This window comes from Amblyomma maculatum, chromosome 7 (genome assembly GCF_055883805.1).
Source record: "Amblyomma maculatum isolate TAMU_Amacu chromosome 7, ASM5588380v1, whole genome shotgun sequence".
Lineage (NCBI taxonomy): Eukaryota > Metazoa > Arthropoda > Arachnida > Ixodida > Ixodidae > Amblyomma > Amblyomma maculatum.
The window spans coordinates 116270571-116293736 of NC_139350.1; the positions used below are offsets into that span (position 1 = coordinate 116270571).

Here is a 23166-nt window from a genome sequence, read left to right on the forward strand (position 1 = left end):
TGATTTTCGAGCTTTTGCTTTTTGCGCCGTGAATGCAAAGCGACATTTGAGCTTAATTGTATATAGTTAACAGGAATATCAGAATGGTGGTGAAACATTTCTCGAAGATAATTGAAGCAGCGCATTCCTTGTCATCGTAGCCTTGCACCTGGCGTTCTATTTACTCGGCACCAAATCACGATTACATTCTTAATGCCAGTTTCACCAAGTTTCACCAAGTTTCACCAACATTTCTGTGTTTTTCATTTTTGTTATGCTGGTCGCGGCTCTCGTCTCGCAATGGGTAATATTTCCAAACCATTTTCTCAAAAGTATGCCCGTGTTTGCTGGCCCACATCAATTGTTTGTTTATGTGGCACTGCGTAAAGTAAATCAGAAAAGGATACTTGGAAGTAAACAGTGCTAGGAGCGAAGCGCATGTATGTGACAGAAAATAATGTATTTATCATCTCAGCCACAAAAGGGCAACAACAAAGCCCAAATATGCGTCTCAAAAATCTGGTGGTCATGTGTCTTGCCCGCAGTCTCTAAGCCGTAAATTCTCGGTCCATATCAATTACAGCTTCCACCGGGAGGGTAGAGCGCCTAATGTGTAGCTTCAGTAAAATGGGGACTTGTGCCGATTTTGCCGGTCCTGCCTTCTCCCTTTGTCCCTCGTACCAGCGTAGTTATTTCCATCGGCATGCATCCCTCCGTCTATACTTAGCCTATTGTATCTTGTTAGTAATGTCCTCACACATCTCGTGTTTGCTAACTACCCCTTGACTCATGCTTGTCAAACTTTGTTTCTTGGCGCTCCACACGTTTTCAGTGATGTTGAAGTAGACACACTTGAGCCGCCACTCAAGGAAGCGGACGTCACATTCTTTCAGAAGCGCTTGCAAAGCCTTGGCGCGGCGTACAGGGTTGCAGTTGAGCTGGAAGCAGAAATTCCTACACTCGAACGGGCCGACAAATGCATATGACAATAGGTGGTGATTATGATTTTCGTGGAAGTTAACGGTGAGAAAAGCGCAGCGACTCTGAAAGAAAACAATGACGGGTGTGTTCACAGCTCATGCGTAAGGCAGAACCTTGTAACGCGTGGTTTGGGGAACAAAGCCCCAACGGCGGTGACTTCCCTTGCGTTCTGTGCCGCTTCGGCTCGTATGGCAATTACCGCTGCACATGAGCCAGATGTATGCGCCGACCTCGAAGCGGATTGACGACGATTGCTCAAATCTCCCGCATAGAGGGAGGGCTTTTCGACAGCTCAAAAGGGGTAGGCCTAACGTTGAAAGACAGGAAGCGCGCTGAATGCGACAAGAAACAAGAGTTCATAATACTCTGCTAGAAAAAAAAGAAGAAATAAGTCTGGGCAGGTAATCTAATGCGAAGAAAAGATGAGCAATGATTTCTAATTTTGACAGAGTACATTCCAAAGGAAACAGGCTTAGTGAGATGCGGCAGATACTTAGGTGAGCGAATGAGATCAAGTTTACGAGTACCACGTTAATGCAGCTGCAACAGGACATGGTTAGTTCGAGAGTAACGGTAGAGATTCTGCCAATTTAGACGGCACGGCCTGTACTGTATACAGCGTAATACCTTTTTTTTGTAGCATACTCCCCCAGGACCGGGTTAACTGCAGGAATATATAAGGTGCATTTTCCCTGCAGTGGGGCCATCAAGTTGGTGATGATCATTATAAATTTTCAAGAGCGAAAAGTCGCGATCGATTTTGGACTTATGTGTTCAGATAATATTGCCCAATTTCTCTTGTGTCATTTATATTCAGGCTATAAACGCAATTCAGGCTTTGAAATGTTAGATGTGTTATTGATTTTATATGTATTGTTGATTCTCTCCCTGTCATGACCCTCAGTAAGGGTTAACAGTATGAATCAATAAAAAAAATTATTTGCTTTCCATCTGAGGGGAAGCATCAAAATATTAAAGAATCACTAAAGTGGGCCTCTTAACAAGGGACTGTCTTGACATTTTGCAAAACCAGAAAATCATCACGAACGAGACAATGGTCCCTGCCACAGCCCGCCTGCAAAATCTCACGGCGAACAGTGGGAGTTTGGAGGCCTTGGATGTTCTGTACGTTGCGAGGACTCTGGAGAACATAGTCTCTGCCGGAGCGATTGATGTCCAGGTGAGTTGCTGCGCGTTTTCTTGGCAATGCATTGGTGTGCATCCTTATCAGTTAAGCAAGACTTATTTATAGCGGTTTATCACAAGAGTAGCCTTCTGCAGCTTAGTACCATTCACTTCTATTCGCCATTTATTCTTCAATCAGACTAGAAATATTAGGCTGAATATTTTACTGTCCGCTTATTCTGCAGTAGCAATAAGCCCAGAACAGCGCAGATGTTGCATCTAGAGGCATGAATTGTCGTTTACTAGGGTCTTCACTTAGATACAAGAAGCAGAAGTGATGGTCTAAATTAATTGAAGACTGATCAGCCTATTCGTAAAGGAAGGCGGTAAACATTTAGACAAAGAACGCATATCACTCATAAATATATTTCGAGAGGTGCACTTAAGTTTGCGTAGGGAGAGTAAAACGAAAGATTTGCTAAGTCTTGGTGGATTCGCCCGACACTACGCTAGCGGTCTGGAGCGCAGTTCCCCAGATGGTGTATGTGATGGCTTATTTACCTAGGTTGAATGAAGGAGAGGGGCAGATGGAGCTTCGTGAAGACGACGATGTTTACTACACAGCGCGAGAGTGCATTGCAGTTTTACATGAGGCGTGATAGACTGCACCGATAGTATAATGCTATCGAGCCTGGCCAAGGGAAGCTGATTTGTTCTTTCTGGTGATGTTTCGAAACCCATCGGAAGCAATGTTAGTTTTATTCATTGGCAGTTCGTGTGGACATGTTCTGTCCACATATCATGTCCATAAATCCAGGCCATGCACTCATGAACCAAGAAATGAGTTCATATTGAAAACTGCAGCGCAACAACTACCCTCTTTCGTGGATCAAATTATGCTCTCGTTGAGTGCTCTCGATTTAAGGAAATATAATACGATGGCAAAAACAAGTTTATCTTTGTTATTTGACGTGGAATTTAGTAAAAGAAACTTTAAAAGGCCAAATGATAAATATTCCGAGTGAGAGCTGTCCATTTGGCGAGAATGGTTCTCAGCTACATAAATGGCGTCCGAATTTCGCCCGGTTAGTTTGCGTACGCTCTGCCGTAGGCGCTGTTGCTTTTTCTCGTTATGAACATTTAGGGTGCGTCTAGTCGCAGAGATGCGTATTCCAACTAATATTTGGCAAGTTGTGCTGCTGTTCCGTTCAGCATGGCTTTAGCCTCTGCATAGAGACTCAGGTAGTCGATTGCTACTATGATCCTCATGTTTCGCGAAGGTTCTTTCAGATAAGAGCCAAGCAAGAGACCTACCCTCCTGAACGGTCTGAATGGGTTCAATAAATATCTCAGGAATCCTGTTGGTCGGGTGGGTGGCGTCATTCGTCGCAAACATTCTCGACGAATTTTCACACAACGTGCGATAGTGTCAGGCAGTTGGAGCTAGTCGTATTTGTTTTAAATACAGAGCAGGGTTCCAGAACATCGATATTCAGTCATGTGAAACCTGTTACACATCATGAAAGCTCGTACAAAAGGGATCTATGCAGTTTGCAATGCTCTACACTACGGCATAAATCTCTATTCATGATGCACGTAAACCCCGCTTGATAAACGCTGAAGAAAACGCCTTTTAATCCAAGTGCTCGATGAGTCGTTGGAAATCGGGTTCCGAGCGTTGCTTCTGTGCGAAAGGGCTGGAATGACAAATCCTACAAAAACGTCCCATTGCCCTCATATGAAGATGCGTTTGCAGCGGCTCTCAAGTAATCTTTCTTAGAGGGTTTCCTTACAGACTCGTAATGGTGGTGAAGTCACATTCTTGGACTCGCGCGTTCTACCTAGCGAACACCTTGACTTATCCTGAAAGTTGGCGAGCCTGCATAGCGTGCTATGCCCAGTGCAGACATTCAAAAGCTTAATTAAAATAGCGAGAAATATTCTGCCGCGTCTCAGAATATTGTAAGGCTCTCCTTGTGCATCTCGATCGTTGTGTTACTGAACATTAACAGACCTGAAAAGGTACAGACAAAGGGAGAACAAACCCACTACTTGCGTAGTTACTTTTGGAAGAGTTGGTACCAGCTTCGTTGGAGTAATTGCCTGTTTTTTGTTTGTAGTGATCGTATGTCTCAGTCGTTCCCAATGCTTCAACATCACGTTTTGCTACATTGCAAAGGTGACGGCTGTGAACAATGCATATAGTATCTCGGTCTGTACAGGAAGGTGGATATCATGTATACATGCCATAGCTTCGTAATTACACAATTAATTACATTAAATGGAGCGATGAACCTTCTTTCTTTTTTATCTGAAGAGGTAGTGTTTTATTTTGCAATTGGAGGTGCCTAAGTCGAAAGTGAGCCTGATTTTTAAATCTCTGTAATCGGCAATCATAAAAATATCAGTGCTGAAAATGCACACTCGATATTGTCACGTAGGGATGACAAGGTCGACGACACAAATGAAGGGTCGATGATTGCACTGAAGAAACTCTTTATTGGGCTGACTTGCGCCCGCAAAAGAACTAAGCAACTCGGCGGCGGCGATAGCAACAAACGTGCTCGTCGGTCGTCGGACAAAGAATGCTCGTCACACTCGGCAACGCTCAATTTAAAGGCTGCACAGAACAATCTAGATAAAGTCGCAAACAGCTACCAGCACGGGCTGGAACATTGTGGAAAGACACACGAGTGGCCGGAACCTTCGAGACAGATCTCTGTGCATCTTGCGCTACAACAAAACTAATAAAGGTGTGACTCGCGACATCGAGCATTAACAAACAAAGATTACGGAACTGATACGCTGTCCAGAATCAGAGTGATAAGCCTGTATGCCGGCGGCTGTTAAAAAACAACAAATACTGTTTTGAAGGTTTCGCGGCAATATAGTCGTTGAGTTAGCTATCCCGCATTGCTCATTTATATAATGAAGCCTTTGCGTGCGGAAATATCACTGAAACATTGTTATCGCCTTAAAATTATAAAAAAGAGCATCTCTATTTCCGCGAATGAATATGCAGATACGCCATTATATGAATGTTCAGAGCCGGAGCCAGATCACCGATGTTTCGAATGCATACTTTTCACGTTTATTAATTTGTACCACACTCCTGATCAAGCAAATTTAAATCAGTGCTGACCGTCGATCGTGACGAGATTCTTTTCCGACTATACTATTTATTAAAATCATGAATAGGAAAGATTATACCTTGAAATTATTTATTTATCGTATAATCACTAGGGTCTATCGCGTATACAATTCCAGCTTTGCGATAAATAGACCGGCACAGTCCGCACAAACGCACATCTAGTAGCTTTTGAAATATCATTTTTTTAACAGTTAAATGAATCCCCTTGAATAGCTCTGCAACTGACGCCTCATCCTTCACATCAAATGATATAAAACTGCGCTAAATTAAAATATACTGTTTACTTTGTTATGTAGACAAAGGCCTATTCCTATCAAATTCTTATGGCACAATGTTTTCTTGTCTAGGCTGTGCGAGATATTGTGTCCACAATTGACAACGTAGTGAGAGCTGACAGCAAGGTTCTACAACAGTCCCGGATTGCCAACTCCACAAATAAGTATGTACAAATGCTCTGGAAAGCTTATGTGCCTTTTTCAGTTTGCTCGCGTAATTTCTTTTTTCACAGGTGTCATGCTATAAATACAATGTCGTACCAGTTTAGAATAATTGTAGTAAGTTAGTAGTATGGAAAATAGTATTAGTAGCTTATTATGAATAATATTTCTATTATATGAATATTATCATCAATTATAGGAAAATATTTATAGTAAATATTTAGCATAAACGATTCCTGTGTTTTAAACGCAACCATTTATGGGCACGCCACCCTCCGGGGAGATAAGCGCAACATATACGTATACACTAACGCGTTTATTTTATGGTAATTGCCTGTAATATGCAAATCTTTTATTTCAGCACCCAAGTGCCTGGTTTCAAATAGAGAACTCTAGGGGTCGAGAGCGCTATCACTGCTTTTCACGTACTTGGCTGAGAAATTTCGTATGTGCTGACGCTACGCAGCGAAGCAATGCTCACCTCTCGCCCGTCTGCCCAGACTCAGGGCGAGCAAGAAACAACGAAAGGAGTGTAGCCCGAAACCAAGGGTCATTACATTTCGCTGCTATAATTCCTTCAGCTGCCTTGATACTCAATACAGCTTTTTAATTGGAACCAACAGCGTAGCTGCTAAAATGTAAAGCGATTTTGCAGACTTTACTTCAATACACTCATAAACAGCTTCCGAGAGGTTTGTGACGTCTGCAAATGTCATTATTATTGTCGCGAAAGTGTAAGTAATTGTTTTCCACCCTCCCCCCAAAATTCTTCTCCAAAGTGACCTCCACAGGCTTACTGCAAAAGCTTGTATTATCTGCGTTTCTGTCACCAGGATGATAGCAGAACATTCTCTGTACTCGAGTAGCCATTTCAAAAGCCTACAGTTATAAGGACGAATAATTTAAATTAGCGATTACCGTTCAGAATGGACGGGGCATGGGTCGTTCGGTATATTTTTGTCAAGCCTTTGATGACCCCTTTTGGTAGAGTAAGAAGAAAGCATTTCTGAAAAAAGCATTCGGCACGCTGGAAGTCGTAAGGCACTGCGTATAGAGGGCGGCAATCTTTTCTTGCGAAGTATTCATGATTTTTTCAACGCTCACTTCCTTGATGATCATTTATCGCTATTGTCATTTGAATTGCGTCTAAACTCTTTTCACTTCCTCCTTCGTTAGTTACGGGGTTACCAATTATTTATATCAGTCATTTTATATTTAAAATGCGCCCTATTTCCGCTGGTAAATCTAATATAGGGAATTTTTTAGAAATTATAACATTTATATTTCTACCGATAATGCCCTATTTGGTTTTTAGTGTGCTAATGTGATTTTTTTTTGTAAAATAAAATTTTCTCTTTAACATTTTCATGCTACCCTCCATCTACAACCTCCGCAATCTCCGCTCCATTGAGGTTCCTTACGCTGTTTATGTTTCACCTCTAGATAAGCTCTGACAGTTGAGCAATTTTTTATTCCGTCTCTGGAGTGAAAATTTTTCTTTTTTTCGTAATTTGTTAATCAGGTATCCCGTCTCCTTTTAAGGCCTGCACGTAATACTGTGTAACTTCTTCACCCCCTAATTCGTTTGCGAACTTCCTAATGGCATTCCTTACATTGTCGGTCATCTCCAGTACACAGAGGTTCTTTTGCTTAGTAAGACCAAAATACCTTTTCATTGTCATCCTTTTAATCGCTAGCTCTTGTATTTGTTTTCTTGCTCGTTTCTTCAGCTCCCTATCTAAATCTAGGCAAGTCCGAAACCTAACCACAGTATGGTCCCCAGTTCTCAAACAAGGCACACCTATTACGGTAACGTTCGCAGTGGAAAATAACATAGGGCGGGGAGGGGGCAGGGGAGAATATACATCGCCTTTAGAGGCTATTTTTTGTATGTTTAGAGCGTTCATCTGGTATGCTTTGGTTTTTGGGGTTTAACTTCCAAAAGTGACTCGAGCTATGAGAGACCACTTAGTGGAGGGCTCCGGAAATTTCGACCGCCTGGGGTTCTTTAACGTGCACTGACACCGCAGTGCACACGGCAGTGCACTTGCTTTTTGCCTCCATCGAAAAGCAGCCGCCACGACCGCGATTCCATCCCGCGTCCTCCGCGGTGGGTCAAAAGCATGCATCTAGCAGTGCATTAAAAGAAAATGCAAAGGTAAATTGCCAGGTGTTAGTTTTTTTTTCCAGCAGTTCTAAATATGCCGGCTATAGGCATGACAACAGTTTTAGTTGCAGTACAAGCAATATTGAGTATTATATTTCCGCGGAGGTAACTTGCATGGTGGCTCTGAGGTAGTCGGCTGTTATCATTAAACCCAGAGCGAACTTGTTAACCTCCAGCAAAAAAGAATGTCTGCTCTTGAAAGTGTGTGCTCCCAGACGTAGCAACGACTCTTTTTGCCCATTGCCTGCATAGCTGAAAAAACTTTATCTGAAAAAACCGTATTTCTTCTTGAAATGAATCCCATTGTTTAAAGAAAAATTGACGTCGTTTTAAGGAGAACTAGACAGATTTTTTTTTTTTGAGAGAGAGTCGTTCACCCTTCCTCTCATCAATCATTCAAGAAAGCATGCAGTCAGCCGCGATCGCGATGTCGTCTTTTTGTATAGTTCACTTCAAAAGGCATTTGCTGCTATCACACACTCCAATGATTTTGTGGCAGTGAACGACACCCACGCTGATCGCTGCATGGTAAAGTGAAGGTACTGAAAACTAGGCTTGCGCAGTCAGACCAGCCGAGCAAGCCACCGCCGGCTGTGCTGTCGAGGCCGCTTGCACACTGCCAATGCGCATCCCTCCTCCCCATTCACCTCACCGCTAGAGCTGACTTCGAGAGGCAGAAGCACCGTGACCTTTTTGCGGCGCAGCTTATTGGCCCGTTGCGAAAACATTGCGCTGCGGTCTGCGACGGCGCGGAACGGAGGGACTCGCCAACGAATGATTTTTTTTTTTAGTTTTTTATTCTTATTCTTGTCAAGTTGTCAGCGCAAAAGTGAGACGGGGCGGGTTTCTTACGCGATTAAATATGGGATGTGGAACTATTGGACACCAGCGTCTTCAAACTTCGGTGGTAGTGTAGTGCTCGCTCAAACTTCTATAAGCGCCATTTGCAGCGCTGGTTTAGCATCTTCGGTTGTCGCGACTAAGAAAAAATTGACGATTCTGAATTTCTTGGAAAGGCTGAAACAACTTCAGAATGTATTAGAACTTTTCATTTAGGTTTCTGAGAAGGTCTGGGGAAATATCACGGATACTTGGGCAATGCGCCCTGCTCACTTCAGAGTTCGCAGATGGTTCAGCTTATTCGCTCTAATTTCGCTCTACCAAAGTTGTTATAACACGTGAAATCCTATAATGTTCTTGCTTATTGTCATTATGATTTTTTTATTACAATGGAAGGCTTTCGGTGTAGATGTTCAGGGGATACCATATGTCTGTTCTATAAGTAAGGGAAGGGAACGAAGCCAGTTCTCATCTTATCCCTGAACGATTGGCTTTTATGTTCTAAAAACAAGTAAAAACATCTTGGGTACTTTCACGCAGCTCGAGCACTATATGTCTGGATGTAATGAGAAGCTTCAGGATTTTATCCTACTTCTTGCAGCAAAGAGGGGAACTGACTATGCTAAAACCACTTGAGGAAATACATTTTACCGAGTGAAACACAGTGCTTATGTGACATTTCATATTCATGCTGTGCTCAAGATTTCCCGGCGAAAAATGCTGTGCATCGCCACAAACCCTCACCTTGAGCTTTGCGAGATTAGTTCGCAAACCTCACATGAAATGTATTGCGAGGTGCTACCAGTGAGACATCGGCCGCTTTACGGCTGTTAACGTTTTGGAATAAATGGGATGGGCATAAAAACAACTGTAAACTTTAATGTACCAATTTTCATCCTGGTTGCTCTAATCTGGCTTCTCCGCAAGACTTGCTTTCAACCAAACTTAGTCGAAAGGTCATGTATTCTGGTCTTCTAGCCAGCTCTTCGTGAAAACGAGAGGTGTCACCTGCCCTGTACGCTTCAGAATGGCTCGAAAATGGCGATTGAAAGTGCATGTGCTATCAATTTACAACCCTCACATATATACTCACAAGGGCCGCTACAGACGTGAAGGGGTCAACGCTTACGCCGATTAATAGAAGCCGGCTCTTTCTGTTCCCACTACGATTAGGTACGCTTTTCATTGATTTCAGTTCAAAAAGAAGATAGGTGGTCAAGCTGATTCTATGAAAGTGGTATGCGCTTTCAAATCAAATTCCAAAAACGGGGTGAGGCTGAGACGCCTCCTAAACTTACTACCTCTCATTGTTCCTAGCGTCCGCACACGTTTTCCATAATTCCAGGTTAACCGCGCAAAATGGGCTCTCCATTTTCGCGGAAGAAGATGTTCATGATCCATGGACTATTTCATTCTGCGAACCACACTAAAAAATTGCGAGAACACTACAGAGCCTGCACTGAAGAAATGCGAAAGCCTGGTTGCTGCTGCTAACGGAACACCCGCCAATCGTTTACCAATATCAAGTATTGCGTCTCTACCTGCAACATGTAGAATGCTTTTCTCAGCTTTGTAGGTTCCTTATTCATGCAATAATTTAGCGCATGGCGTAGTAAGAAATGATCCTTTTACTATGATAACAAATTACGATGGGACCTTTGCTTAAACCCGTCAGAATTAACTAAAAATCACAATCCTTTGTCGTGACAAAGAGACAATTCGACCAGAATATTGAGTAGCGGTTGCTGCCCCGCCGGGGTGGCGCAGTGGTTACGGCGCTCAACTACTGTGTCCAAGGAAGCGGGATCGAATCCCGGCCTCGGCGGCTGCGTTTCGATGGAGGCGAAATGGAGTGGCGTGCGTGTGCTGTGCGATGTCCGTGCACGTTAAAGAACCCCAGGTGGTGGAAATTTCCGGAGTCCTCCACTACGGCGTCTCTCATAGCCTGAGTCGCTTTGGGACGTTAAACCCCACAAACCATTACTAGCAGTTGCCATTCATTCGCTTCATTTTAGTAAAGGATCGGTCTCAATCTGGAAGTGCCTGCGAATTCCCTTTGGTAAGTTATTTTAGGGTAGATGCTCTGCAAGAACCGTTGCGATGTATGCCGCTTGTTTGGTTTAGATCACACAAGACAATGTAGATTTTAAAATATTTCTGAATGAATCAGTGAAAGCAGTATGTTATCCGAAGAAGAGGGAATTTTAAGTACCACTTCGTGCGTTAAAATACGGCACGAATTAGCGAGCAGGTGTAGCCGAAACACGCATTGCATACGTTACATTTAGAGATGCAACACTTGAGGCTATTAAAATTTGGGAGGGTTTGGGAGGGTGTATATCACGCGCCCCTTGTACATCATTTGCAGGCAAGGGCGGGGCTGGAGCCAGGCAGTGGAAATTTCCTTTCCTTGGCGCGTGTTACATGCAGTGCTGCATATAATTATAATTGGTTTACAGGAAAGGAAAGGCACAGTACCTGTCACACTTTCTCCTGAAAGTGTGAGATTACCCGTTACACTGTCGCTCCTGTCGTGTGGCGTTCCTTGGCGCGGGTTCGTCGCAGTGCGCAGTCAAGTGTGCTATTGCTATCAGTACGGCGTCGCTCGTATCGCTTGGCGTTCTCAGCTCTACATCGCATTTAAGCTAGGATACGCCATGACGTCGGCGGTGGTGGTTACGTTGGCAATTACGCTGGCGTCTCGTCACGACGTGTGGAGACATGTCGACATTTTTTTACCTTCTTATCTTTTATCTATTTATTTTATGTTATACACTTTATAATCTATTCCAGCACTTTGTTCGTCTTTTTTGTGGTATATTTCCCACAATTTCAGCAACGTTTGCACAATTTTGACGTCTATACCGGTTTGCATGTCCTCCAAGTACATCGACGTCCGTGACTAATTCGACGCTTAACCGATTTGTTGCCTGTAATGAATGAACTATATTCACTCTTATTGACTAAATATTAATCGCATTATCTACGACCGAAGATATTAAATGATGGAAGCAATAGGAATACCCCCGTAACATTTTGAAGAAGGATGCTGGTGATGTTCTTAGGCCCCCAGAGATAATCCCCTCCCCTATTTCCGCGGTTTCTCTCCACGCGGCGGTGGCGGTTACTTCAACATCCACAGTGTTTTTTTCCTAAACGTCTCTGATCCCGTGGAATACTGCAAGAGTTGGCTAAATTACATCAATGTACGCCGCGCCTTCATTAAAAAAAGAGTGATCAGAACAGCTGGGCAAGGTGGTTAAACGTGAACTCCCTTGCCAGCCACGAACACCGGCTCACACGTCGAATTTCGCCTGAGCGGCAGCTTTTTCCGCATCCCAGTTAAAACAAAACGCATCCCGCGTAAAACAAAACAAACTGGCGTAAATACCCGTTTACTCTGTAACAAAATCATGGATACCATTTTGCAAGCCAATCTGAGAGCGGCTTCTTTGCTGCACTCCCTTGTTTTTCTCTAACAAATGTATCGCATGTTCTTGTGTCCTCAAAGCTGTTTAGCCACATGAACCGAGCGTGTGTTGTGAGAGGTCGTTTTCTCGTTGGGGCGTATGATGGCAGCACGTGCTCGTAAAGAAAGACAAGAACAACAAAAAAGGAGGCGAGCACGCAGTCCGGTGGAATCGCGCTCACTTTTGCGCACGCGCTCTTTTTTCTCATTCAGAGAGTAACTCTCACCAATACACACCGAAAGCACTCCGCTTGCAAGGTTTACGCCGCGGTTTGCATTGTTTGCTACTAAAAAAAAAATTAGTTGTGGTGTAACTCTGGCTGACCCTAGTTGAGTTGCGATAGCAATGGCGGAAGCTTCTTTTGCCTGCTACATTATTCCCCTATCGCGCCCTATCAATGTAAGGTGCTACATTATTGTGGACACTTAAGCTCATTCTTCAAGAGTAAGATGCGAGAGCGTAAGCTACCAGCCCACAAATAAATGAGAAGGGTTCAATGCTGCTGAACCGAATGTGGAGAGAAATCATTAGCTTCCGGTAACCAAGCGTTCTTCTCCTTCTCCTCCTCTTGCTCCTCCTCCTTCTTCTTCCTCCTCCTCCTCCTCATCTTCTTCGCGGCTGTTCAAAGTCAACCGCGGCGACCAGCCGTGAGCTACGCGAAAGCTCGAACCCTGGCGCAGTATTGCTGTCGCAATAAAAAAAAGAATGAATGGCCGTACCGGTAGCTTGAGAGTGCGATTCAGTTATGGGCCTCTGTAAATATGCCAAAAAAGCTAACTGCGCGGCATGTGGCCTGTCCTCTGCTGAGCATGAGTGCGAATGTAACTGATGCCCAACAAGAAAGAAAAAGAATAAAGGCTTTGTTGATGAACGTACAAGCAAATGTCGCGCATCAAAAACGGAAGAGGGAAACTTCGCTTCCCGGAGCGTATGAATAGAAGGCCTAAGAAATGGACTTAGCGCACTGTATTTAACAGCGCTAGCATGTAACCGGTCCAGTTTATGCAACTCGATTAAAAAAAAAAGGGAATGTTTGAATGTATTACCCCGACGTGGGATACTGAAAATTTTCCATCTGCCCATCTATACATAAAATGAATGGCTCGAAAGACATCTACTCAATAACTATTAACCCATAAAGGCATATACGAGACAGCATCTCGTATGTCAATTTTTTTCTGCGTCAAAATAAGAGGCCCCAAATCAAACGGCTCCCAAGAGACTTCACAGTATGAAGTTGACGAATCCCCGACCTTCCCCCTTCCTTCTTCATTCCTTCGTTTCGCTTTCATTCGCGAGATGCAAAATGGACCTTAGCTGAGCAAGAGGTTGTTGTTTTTTTTTTTCATTTTTTTTTTTTTGCTGTAGAAGCACAAGATAAATTTTTCTCTCTTCCGTCAAGGTAAACGCTTATCAACGGTTAGCATGCATAGACTGTTTTCCTCTATGCCAGCTTCGTGTCTTATAAGCGGTGCTTTCCGTCTCCTTCTTTTGAATTATTTTACCCCTATAGTGGTTATGTAAGAAACGCTTGTACGTTTATTTTGTGCTGCAATGTTTCGACGTTTCAGTTACTCAAGGATTATCACAATCATCATCATCATCAGCCCGACTATACCCACTGCAGGGCGAAGGCCTCTCTCAAATTTCTCCAATTAACTCGGTTCTTTGCTAGCTGCATCCACTTGACCCCTGCGAACTTCTTAACCTCATCCACCCACCTAACTTTCTTTCCTTCCCTTGGAATCCAGTTTGTTACCCTAAGCGACCATCGGTTATCCTCTCTTCGCGCTACGTGTCCCGCCCTTGTTCTTGATTTCCACTAGAATGTCAGTAACTTGAGTTATTTCTGTGACCCACTCTGCTCGTTTCCTATCACTTAATGTTACCCCTGAAATGTGGATTTAATAGTTGGTTTGAACGTCTAGCCTTGCGAACTGCGGCGGTTAGGTTCCCGGCTGGGTAGCGGGTCGTCGGCGCATTGGCGAAATGGAGCGGCGACGTGGTAATGGCGAACGACGAGGGAGGAAGTCCGGAGGATCAGGGGGTGCTGTTGGAGGAGCCGATGGGACTGGGAACTGGGGGGCCAAATAAGGTGGCGCAGGCCGTGCAGCAAAGGCCATATTTATTCGGCGCCGGCAGTAGCATGTAGTGTGTCCAGGGGTGCCGCAGTGGTAGCAAATAGGCCTGTTGTCTGAAGTGCGCCATGGAGATCGTGTCGGAAGCAAGGGGGGAGCAAACGCTGTTGGTTCCGACCGCATGGGGGACGAAGCATAGGCGTATGCTGGCTCAGGAGGTGGACTTGAAGAGACCGGCATACGTGCGACGCAATACTTGAGGAGGAGCCGGCGCGAATGCTGGAGCGTAGCTCAGTGGCGCAACGCCGGATGATGAAATTGTGGGCGTGGGGAACGGCATTGAGGGTGCGACCGGAGCTGATTGAGGAACAGGATTAGGGATGACTTCAGATACATTCTGCTGGATTGCACGGCGAAGCTCCGGAACAAGGCCAGTTGGTGACGACTCCTTAACATATGGCTGCAGGTACAGTTGTCGCGCAACCTCCTGGCGTACAAAATCCTTGATGTCTTCAGAGAGGCTAGATGACAACTCTCCGCGGCTAGTCCAGCGAGTGATGCATGAGGCTGGCTAGTCCAGCGAGTGATGCATGAGGCTGGCGAATCAAAACACGCTCCTTCCGGAGCTCGTCGTAGCTTTGACAGAGGTCGTAGATTTCCTTGACCGTAGTGGGGCCTTTCGCGATGAGCATGTGGAAAGCGCCGTTATCAACTCCTGTGAGGACATGACGTATCTTAACGGCCTCGGTCATGATCGGGTCAACGCGACGACACATATCAACAATGTCCTCAATGTAATTGGTGAACGTTTCACCGGGCAGCTGCAGTCGCGACCGAAGAAGCTGTTCCGCGCGGAGTTTTCGGACGGCGGGGCGGCCAAAGACATTAAAAAATTTGGTCTTGAAATTCGCCCAGGTGGTAAAGTCCGACTCGTGGTTTCGAAACCACAGATTAGCGACGTCGCTCAAGTAAAAGATGACATTATTGAGCTTACGATTGTCGTCCCAGTTATTGTGACAGCTGACCCGTTCGTAAGTGGTCAGCTAATCGTCGACGTCTTCATCGCTGCTTCCACTGAAGGTAGCGGGTCCCGTTGATGAAGAGCACCTGTGCAGGTGACGGGCGGAGGTAGGTGCAATGAAGTCGGCTCCGTCATTGGGGTAGGCAACGTTCTGCTGCGAAGTTCCAGGGCGAGATGGGTGCAGGGAACCTCAGATTGACCTCCACTAGTGAAATGTGGATTTAATAGTTTGTTTGAACGTCTAGCGTTGCCAGTGATTCGGGCACAGCAGGGTCGAATTGCCAGCCGCAGGGCACAACTTCAGCGCGAGAGATGGGCGCCGGAGACAAGCGATGGTGATGGCGATGCCGTAGCGTTTTCCGTTCTTTGTCTTCTTTACACCCCTACCATTTTTCGTTCCATAGCCCTCTGCGCTGTTCTCAACTTAGGTAGAAACCTCTTGGTTAGCCTCCACGTTTCAGCCCCATAGGTTAATACAGGTAAGATGCAACGGTTGTATACTTTCCTCTTGAGCGATACCGGTAAGCTGCTAGTCATAATCTGCGAGTGCTAGCCAAATGCGCTCCATCCCAATAGTGATACTTAGCTCGTTCGTTGCCAATCTTCGGAGGGGCTGAAGCCTCTCCAAACGTGGTCATTCAGCAGTGAAGAAGCAGAAGACGATGATCTGATGATGGTCAGGAGGAGATATATATTTACAGAAGCAAAATAGTATACATAGGCGAAGTTACAGCAACAAGTCACACAGACAACTGTAACTTAAAAGAAAATGAAGACTCTCACACAGAGAAGTCACTTTACAGGCCCTTACTTTCCTACCGAGCGTTTCGGTTAAAGCCTAGGGGGTGTAAATACGTGCTAAGCACGGAGCCTCAATCTTGACTGTCGAACATGGTTCGAGGACCGCTTTTTGATACCAGACATCAACAAAGACCCAAGGGCGGTCACCTTAGGTGATCCGCCCCGAAAATGAAGCAGCCAAACAAATTATTTAAAAACATGCCACAACCCCCGTGGGTTGGGAATAATCTTGGACCCAGGTCCTTAATTACGCCAAATAAAAATGCAACATTCAAAACACACACTCTCTCCACTCGCTGGTCCCCAAACCCTCTCACACGGCGCCTGTCTTTCCTTCCTCTCTCCGGCGTGTTTGCGACGCGACCTTGCAGCTGACCCCTTTGTGAAAGAAACGCCGCGGAGGATCTGGAGACTAGGCCACCCCGCCGTCCCGTTCGAAAAAAAGGGGGGGGGGGGCACTGTCCCAGAGCAGTGTACAGTCGCCGTTGCTCGGACCCAATGTCTCGCGACACAGCGGGAGGCCGTTGGGCTGATTGCCTACTTGGGAGGGCCAAGGGTCGCGCCTATTGTCGCCTTCTGCAGGACATTTAGTGAGCGCTTGTGGCAGTGCAAAAAGCTTCATTAACGGCGTCTCCCTGCACCCATGCTTGGCGCCACGGCGGGACATCGCTGGACGAGCTGGCCGTAAAGTGGTTCGCAGAAGCGTGCTGCTGTTGTTCCCGGCTGATAAGGATGCGTCTGCCGTTCGCTTCTTGGCGACGCCTCGGAGCGAAGGGGCGAAACAAACCAAGCCTCCCTCGCGCCCGCGCGCCCGCGCCCAAGAAAAGGGGAGAAAAGGAGAAAAAAAAACAACTGCGCTCGCTCCTTGGCCTCGGCGCGTAGGGAGTTCGACCGCTCGCTCGACTCCACGTGCGAGTCGCTTTTCACTGCGGCCTTACACGTCCCTCCTAAGAGGGTAAATGAGCTTGGAATCCGGTCATTTCAGCCTAATACAACAAAAGCCGCAACAACCCGCGAAGAAAACAAAACATGCAAGACACCTCGCACGTGAATGGAACACCAAATGAATCTAGCGACACAAGATGGGTATAACACAAAACAAATCACACATTCGCATCGGCGGACCGGACAGTGTTCGTGAAAGTCCCGCGCGCGAGCAATTGGATGTCCTCACGCCAAGTTCACGCGCACTCCACCGTTCACATCACACATTGCACCGGGTACGTGGGAACATTCACGCGTCGCCGAAAGGCCATGGCTCAAGCGTGTGCTTGCTCTACGCCCCAAGTCACATTGGGGACACGGGTTAACGCGTCGGCGTTACCATTGCTTGACCCTTTCCTGTGGGTCACCGTCACATTGTAGCGCTGTAGTGCCAGCGCCCATCGCGCGAGTTTTGCCCCATGAGGTGTACTAGTAGTGAGATAGGAGAGGGGGTTGTGGTCAGACACCACGTTAATTTCTGCCCCGTACACCCAATGATCAAATTTCTTTAGTGCCCAGATAATGGCGAATGCTTCCCGCTCGATCGTAGACCAGCGGGTCTGCGTTGGCGTGAATCGGTGGCTGGCAAACGCTATCGGCCTTTCCCGTCCCTCGTCTCCCATCTGCGCCAAACAAGCCCCCGCTGCAACGTCGGACGCGTCGGTGAACAGCCAATATGGCCTTTTAATGTCGGGAGTGTTCAGCGATGCAGCTTCGCGCAGAGCTGACTTGAGCCTGTCGAGCGCGTTTTGCGCTTCCTGGCTCCACGGAATCGTGTTAGGTACGCCTCGTCAAAGACGTGAGTGGTGCGACCACCTCGGCGTATCCTTCAACGTAATCGCGGTAGTAACCACATAAGCCTAGCAGACTCCGTAGCTGTCTCTTTGTTGCGGGGGGCACGAGCCCACGAATGGCCGATATCTTTTCTGGGTCGGGCCCATGGGTTCCGCCTCCCACTATGTGTCCTAGGTACTTAATGTGGGCCTGTGCGACCTGACACTTTTCCCGGCTCACTTTAAGCTTGGCGTCGCGCAACAAATCAAAAATTATTTCTAAGTGTCGCAAGTTCACGAGGGAGAGAAAATGGCGATGTCATCGAGGTATGCGGCCGCATAAGCCTGATGTTTCGAGAGGATGGTGTTCATTATCCGCTGAAAGGTGGCCGCGGCGTTCTTTAGCCCGAACGGCATGACGCGCCAAGCATACTGTCCCTCGTTAGTTACGAAGGCGGTCAGATGCTGGCTCTCCGGAGCTACCGGCACCTGCCAGTATCCGCGTCGCAAGTCGATAAGAGTGATATACCTAGCGCGGCCCACCCTCATGATGAGCTCTTTAGGGGGTGACATTGGAAAGGCATCCGTGCGCGTCGCTGCGTTTAAAGCGCGATAGTCAACACACATGCGCACCGATCCATCCTTCTTACCCACGCATACAACGGGATGGGCGCACTCGCTTTCCACCGGATACACCAGCCCGAGGTCTAGCAACTCGTTTACCTGGCGGCTCACCTCACTCCTCAATAACTCCGGCACGCGATATGGGAAAGTGCGTTTGAGCTGGTGGCCTTCGTGCAGCTCTATCTTATGTGCCCCAACTCCTGCGACTCCCGGCGTTTCGCTGAACAAATCAGCGTAAGCGGCAAACACCTCCGAGATCTCTAGGCTGTCCTGAGTAGATAGGTGTGCGAATTTCTCCGCATCTATCAGACAACCACCACATCTCTCAGGCACAGACTGAGGGGTGTACTCGATTTCACCAACCTCCTCGTCTTCCTCGAAAACTACTCCGACATGGCTGACACGTGCGTAGTAGGTTCGCAGCCTGTTCGCATGCACTATCGCTGTAGCCTTTTTTCCCTTGTCGATTCTGTACGAGTTCTGCCTCTCTTGCGCGGTTACGACGAATGGACCGAGCCATTTGGGGGCCATTTTACTGCCAGGGTCTGTGTCAAAGAGCAATACCTGGTCTCCGACGACAAACGTCTTGCTCCGTGCGCGCCTGTTATGCGCCTGCGCGTAACTTCCCTGACGTGTGCTCGATGTCAAACCCGCTACTTTTGCTGCTACTTCTAGCTGCTCGCGTAGCTGTCGCAAATACTTAGCGGGTTCTTCCCTAAGTGTGTTCGGGAGGGGTTGCTGGCCTGTCCTTGTTCGCTGCAGAATTGCCAGCGGTCCGATAGGGTTTCTACCGAATAAGAGCCGGAACGGCGCCACGCCTGTTGTGTCATGGGGGACTTCCGTGTGCGCCCAGAGAACGAACGGGACCAGTCTATCCCAGTTCTTGGGATCTTTCTCAATAACATGGAACAACATGTTCTTCAAAACGCGGTTCCACCTTTCCACTGTCCCGTTGCTCTCCGGATGCTCAGGAGTCGAAAAACGCGGTGCGCATCCCAGTCTTGCTAACATCTCACACGTCAGCTGCGCCGTGAAGTTCGTTCCCTGATCTGAACAGACTACCTAAGGTATGCCTGTGCGGCTGAAAATCGTAAGCAAGGCGTCGCATGTTGCCCTCGCGGTTAGGGATCGCAAACAGACTACCTCCGGCCACCGCGTGCACAAGTCAACGAGGCAGAGAGCGTACCTATGACCCCTGCTCGACGGAACATCGAGCGGCCCGATTATATCGACATTTACGACTTGAAACGGATGGTCGGGTCTGGTGAGAGGTGTGATGGGAACCCTATCTTTAATTCGCCTGTCTGAGCGGACTTGACAGCCGTGACACGTCCTGCAGTGTCGCGTTACGTCCCCTTCTAAGCCTGGCCAGAAAAAGCTGTACTTAATTCTGTTCTTTGTCTTCCGTGGCCCCAAATGGCCTCCCCAAAGGGACTCATGCGCAAGGCAGAGTACCTCTTCATGCCTACTAAGGGGGAGCACAAGCTGCTTCACATTGCTACCGGAGATCGAGTCCCAGTGATACAACAAGCCGTCTGAAACAAACATGCCTGCCTTCCCTGCCTTTGCGTCAGCCCACGCTTTCTTTAAGGTTTCGTCTGATACTTGGTCGGATCTGAATACCTGGCGCTGTTTTAGGGCTGCGTCCTCGTCATCCTGGATCGAGATTACATCTTCCTTCTCGCTTTGTTCCAGATCTACTTCACAGGGCTGTTCCGTCGCCACACCCTGCTCACCACTCATTAGTTTGTCTGCCTCAGGCCCCGCCGCTTGGTCTTTGTGTGATGTAGAGCTCAGCTTTGCGCTCTGCTTCGCAATGGTGACAGACGCGTTAACTGCTTCAGACAGAGGGCAGGCCTTATTCATAACAAGTGCCTCGTAACGACTGTCTATCTCCGAAAGTAGTTCCCAATCCTCCCTAGAGAGCAAATAATCCACTCCCTCCGCCAGCTTATCAGAAAGCGCGCATACAATGTCTACTGCCTCAGGCCCTGTTATGTGTGCGGTGGGCCGCCTGATGCTTACCGCAAGAGTGACCAGTTTTGCGTTAACCGTCTCCCCGAAAGCCGAAACTAGCTTTATCGAGCCGGATGGCTCCCGACATATACTTGGCACGAGGCCTTCCCTAACCACGGTTATCTCGCTACCGGTATCAATTATAGCTGTCGCCGGTATCCCTGCGCACTCAATCTCCACCTGCTGTAGCTTCGATTCGCGTACCTCGTCGAATGACTGGGGCGTTTTCATCTCTGCTACTAGGGTTGTCTGGGAGGTTACTGACGCCGGTGTTTCGCATGCCTCTACGTTGGCTGCAGCTACTTTTTGAGCTCGAGCGCGTTTCTCCTTCTGCACGTTTTGTGAAGCGCGAGGGCATTCCTTGGCTCGGTGGCCAGATGAGCGGCACTCATAACACTGAATTGGCCGTTTGCTTTCATTGTTCGCCGCTTGCGGAGGTCTCTTCGGTTTTTCCGCATACACAACAATTTGTTTCGCTGCGCGCCCCTTGCCCTTAGCCTGTTCGAACGTTTGGAGAACGTCGGATATTTCATCCGGTTTTAGCCACCTCTCCTCCTCACGAAGACGCACATACTCTAAGCCCTCAGGGCTCAGGCTACCCTTTATGCGATCTGCGATGATCAATGATACCAGGTCGTCTTTGGTTTCTACGTCCCGTGACCGAAGGTAGTACTGAAAGTACCTCTTAGTGCGCGAGGTGAACTGCGCCCAAGTTTCATCGCGGCGTTTCATCGCGCGCTCAAAGCGTTCGAGGTATTCTGAGGGGTTAAGCTTCAGCTCCTTTAAAACGGCTGTTTTTACCGACTCGTAGCTGCCACACTCATCGTCCCCGAGGTTACGGAGAAGGTACCTGACACGCTCAGCTAGTGCTGGTATGATTAAGTGAACGCGGCTTTCGTTTCGCACCTTGTACGTCGTGAAAATTCTCTCGACTTCCTCGAACCATAACGGCACGTCCGCGTCACACGGCAGGTTCAGTCTCTTAAGGACTTTAGCGCATTGGGAGACTGGATCGGGCCTCATTCGACGCTGATCGTCAATGTCTGACCTTACAGACGTCTGCCCGCTTCCCGCTATCGCCATTGCAACGCTGGATCTAGCCCAAGTTTCTGTAACTCTAGGCGTTCCTGTGAAATAATTTTCAATTTTTCCAGCTCAAAATCTAGTTCCATGCGGCGAATTGCAACCGCATCGGATACCGACATCTCCGCTACTTCACGTAGCGCTCCTGCTACAGGCTGAATTGTCGCTTGCTGCGACTGCTCGCTGTCATCTGTTATATCTCCCCCTGTCTCTCTCTCGCCTACGCTCGCCATCATGGTCCGTGTTAAAACCATACGCCACTTTACACTTGAGCAATAGCCACTTCAACAAAGTGCAAGAAATCCCGCCTACCCGTGCTGGTGTCGCCAGTTGGGGCCTCCGTCCCTTGGTGCCGCAGCCTCGTCGGAGTCCTTCCCCAGAACGCTGCCCCTGGTTCGGGGCCTGGATCACCTTGCTGCTTCTGGCTGGACGTGCGGACGCTTGTTGCCTGGTGGGTTCCCAGGGCCTGGGTGCTCTGGGTGATGCTCGTGGTCGCTGGTTGCCGAACCCTGTCGTGCTGCGCCAGTGATGTTTAGCTGTCTTCGGCAGGTAGAGGAGACCTCGACAGGTTGCGCAAGTTGAGAAAGTAGGAGACGATGATCTGATGATGGTCAGGAGGATGTATATATTCACAGAAGCAAAATAGTATACATAGGCAAAGTTACAGCAACAAGTCACACAGACAACTGTAACTTAAAAGAAAATGAAGACTCTCACACAGAGAAGTCACTTTACAGGCCTTTACTTTCCTACCGAGCGTTTCAGTTAAAGCCTAGGGCGTGTAAATACGTGCTAAGCACGGAGCCTAAATCTTGACTGTCGAACATGGTCCGAGGACCGCTTTTTGATACCAGACATCAACAAAGACCCAAGGGCGGTGACCTTAGGTGATCCGCCCCGAAAATGAAGCAGTCGATCAAATTATTTAAAAACATGCCACAACCCCAGTGGGTTGGCAATAATCTTGGACCTAGGTCCTTAATTACGCCAAATAAAAATACAACGTTCAAAACACACACACTCTCCACTCGCTGGTCCCCAAACCCTCTCACACGGCGCCTGTCTTTCCTTCCTCTCCCCGGCGTGTTTGCGACGCGACCTTGCAGCTGACGCCTTTGTGAAAGAAACGCCGCGGGGAATCTGGAGACTAGGTAACCCCGCCGTCCCGTTCGAGGAAAGGAGGGGGGCACTGTCCAACAGCAGTGTACAGTCGCCGTTGCTCGGACCCAATGTCTCGCGACACAGCGGGAGGCCGCTGGGCTGATTGCCTTCTGCAGGACATTTAGTGAGCGCTTGTGGCAGTGCAAAAAGCTTCATTAACGGCGTCTCCCTGCACCCATGCTTGGCGCCACGGCGGGACATCGCTGGACGAGCTGGCCGTAAAGTGGTTCGCAGAAGCGTGCTGCTGTTGTTCCCGGCAGATAAGGATGCGTCTGCCGTTCGCTTCTTGGCGACGCCCCGGGGCGAAGGGGCGCAACAAACCAAGCCTCCCGCGCGCCCGCGCCCAAGAAAAGGAGAGAAAAGGAGAAAAAAAACAACAGCGCTCGCTCCTTGGCCTCGGCGCGTGCGGGGTTCGACCGCCAGCTCGACTGCACGTGCGAGTCGCTTTTCACTGCGGCCTTACACCAATCTTATT

At 47.8% G+C, this 23166-nt stretch overlaps 1 pseudogene across 1 annotated transcript in view; it reads left to right on the top strand.

The window, feature by feature from the left end:
• Positions 1 to 23166, top strand: part of LOC146184505 (uncharacterized) — a 217826-nt pseudogene that overhangs the window by 155000 nt on the left and 39660 nt on the right. The window contains exons 16-17 of the transcript XR_014708872.1: positions 1994 to 2140; positions 5584 to 5675. The product of XR_014708872.1 is annotated as an uncharacterized LOC146184505 (transcript). The remainder of the gene's footprint in view (positions 1 to 1993; positions 2141 to 5583; positions 5676 to 23166) is intronic.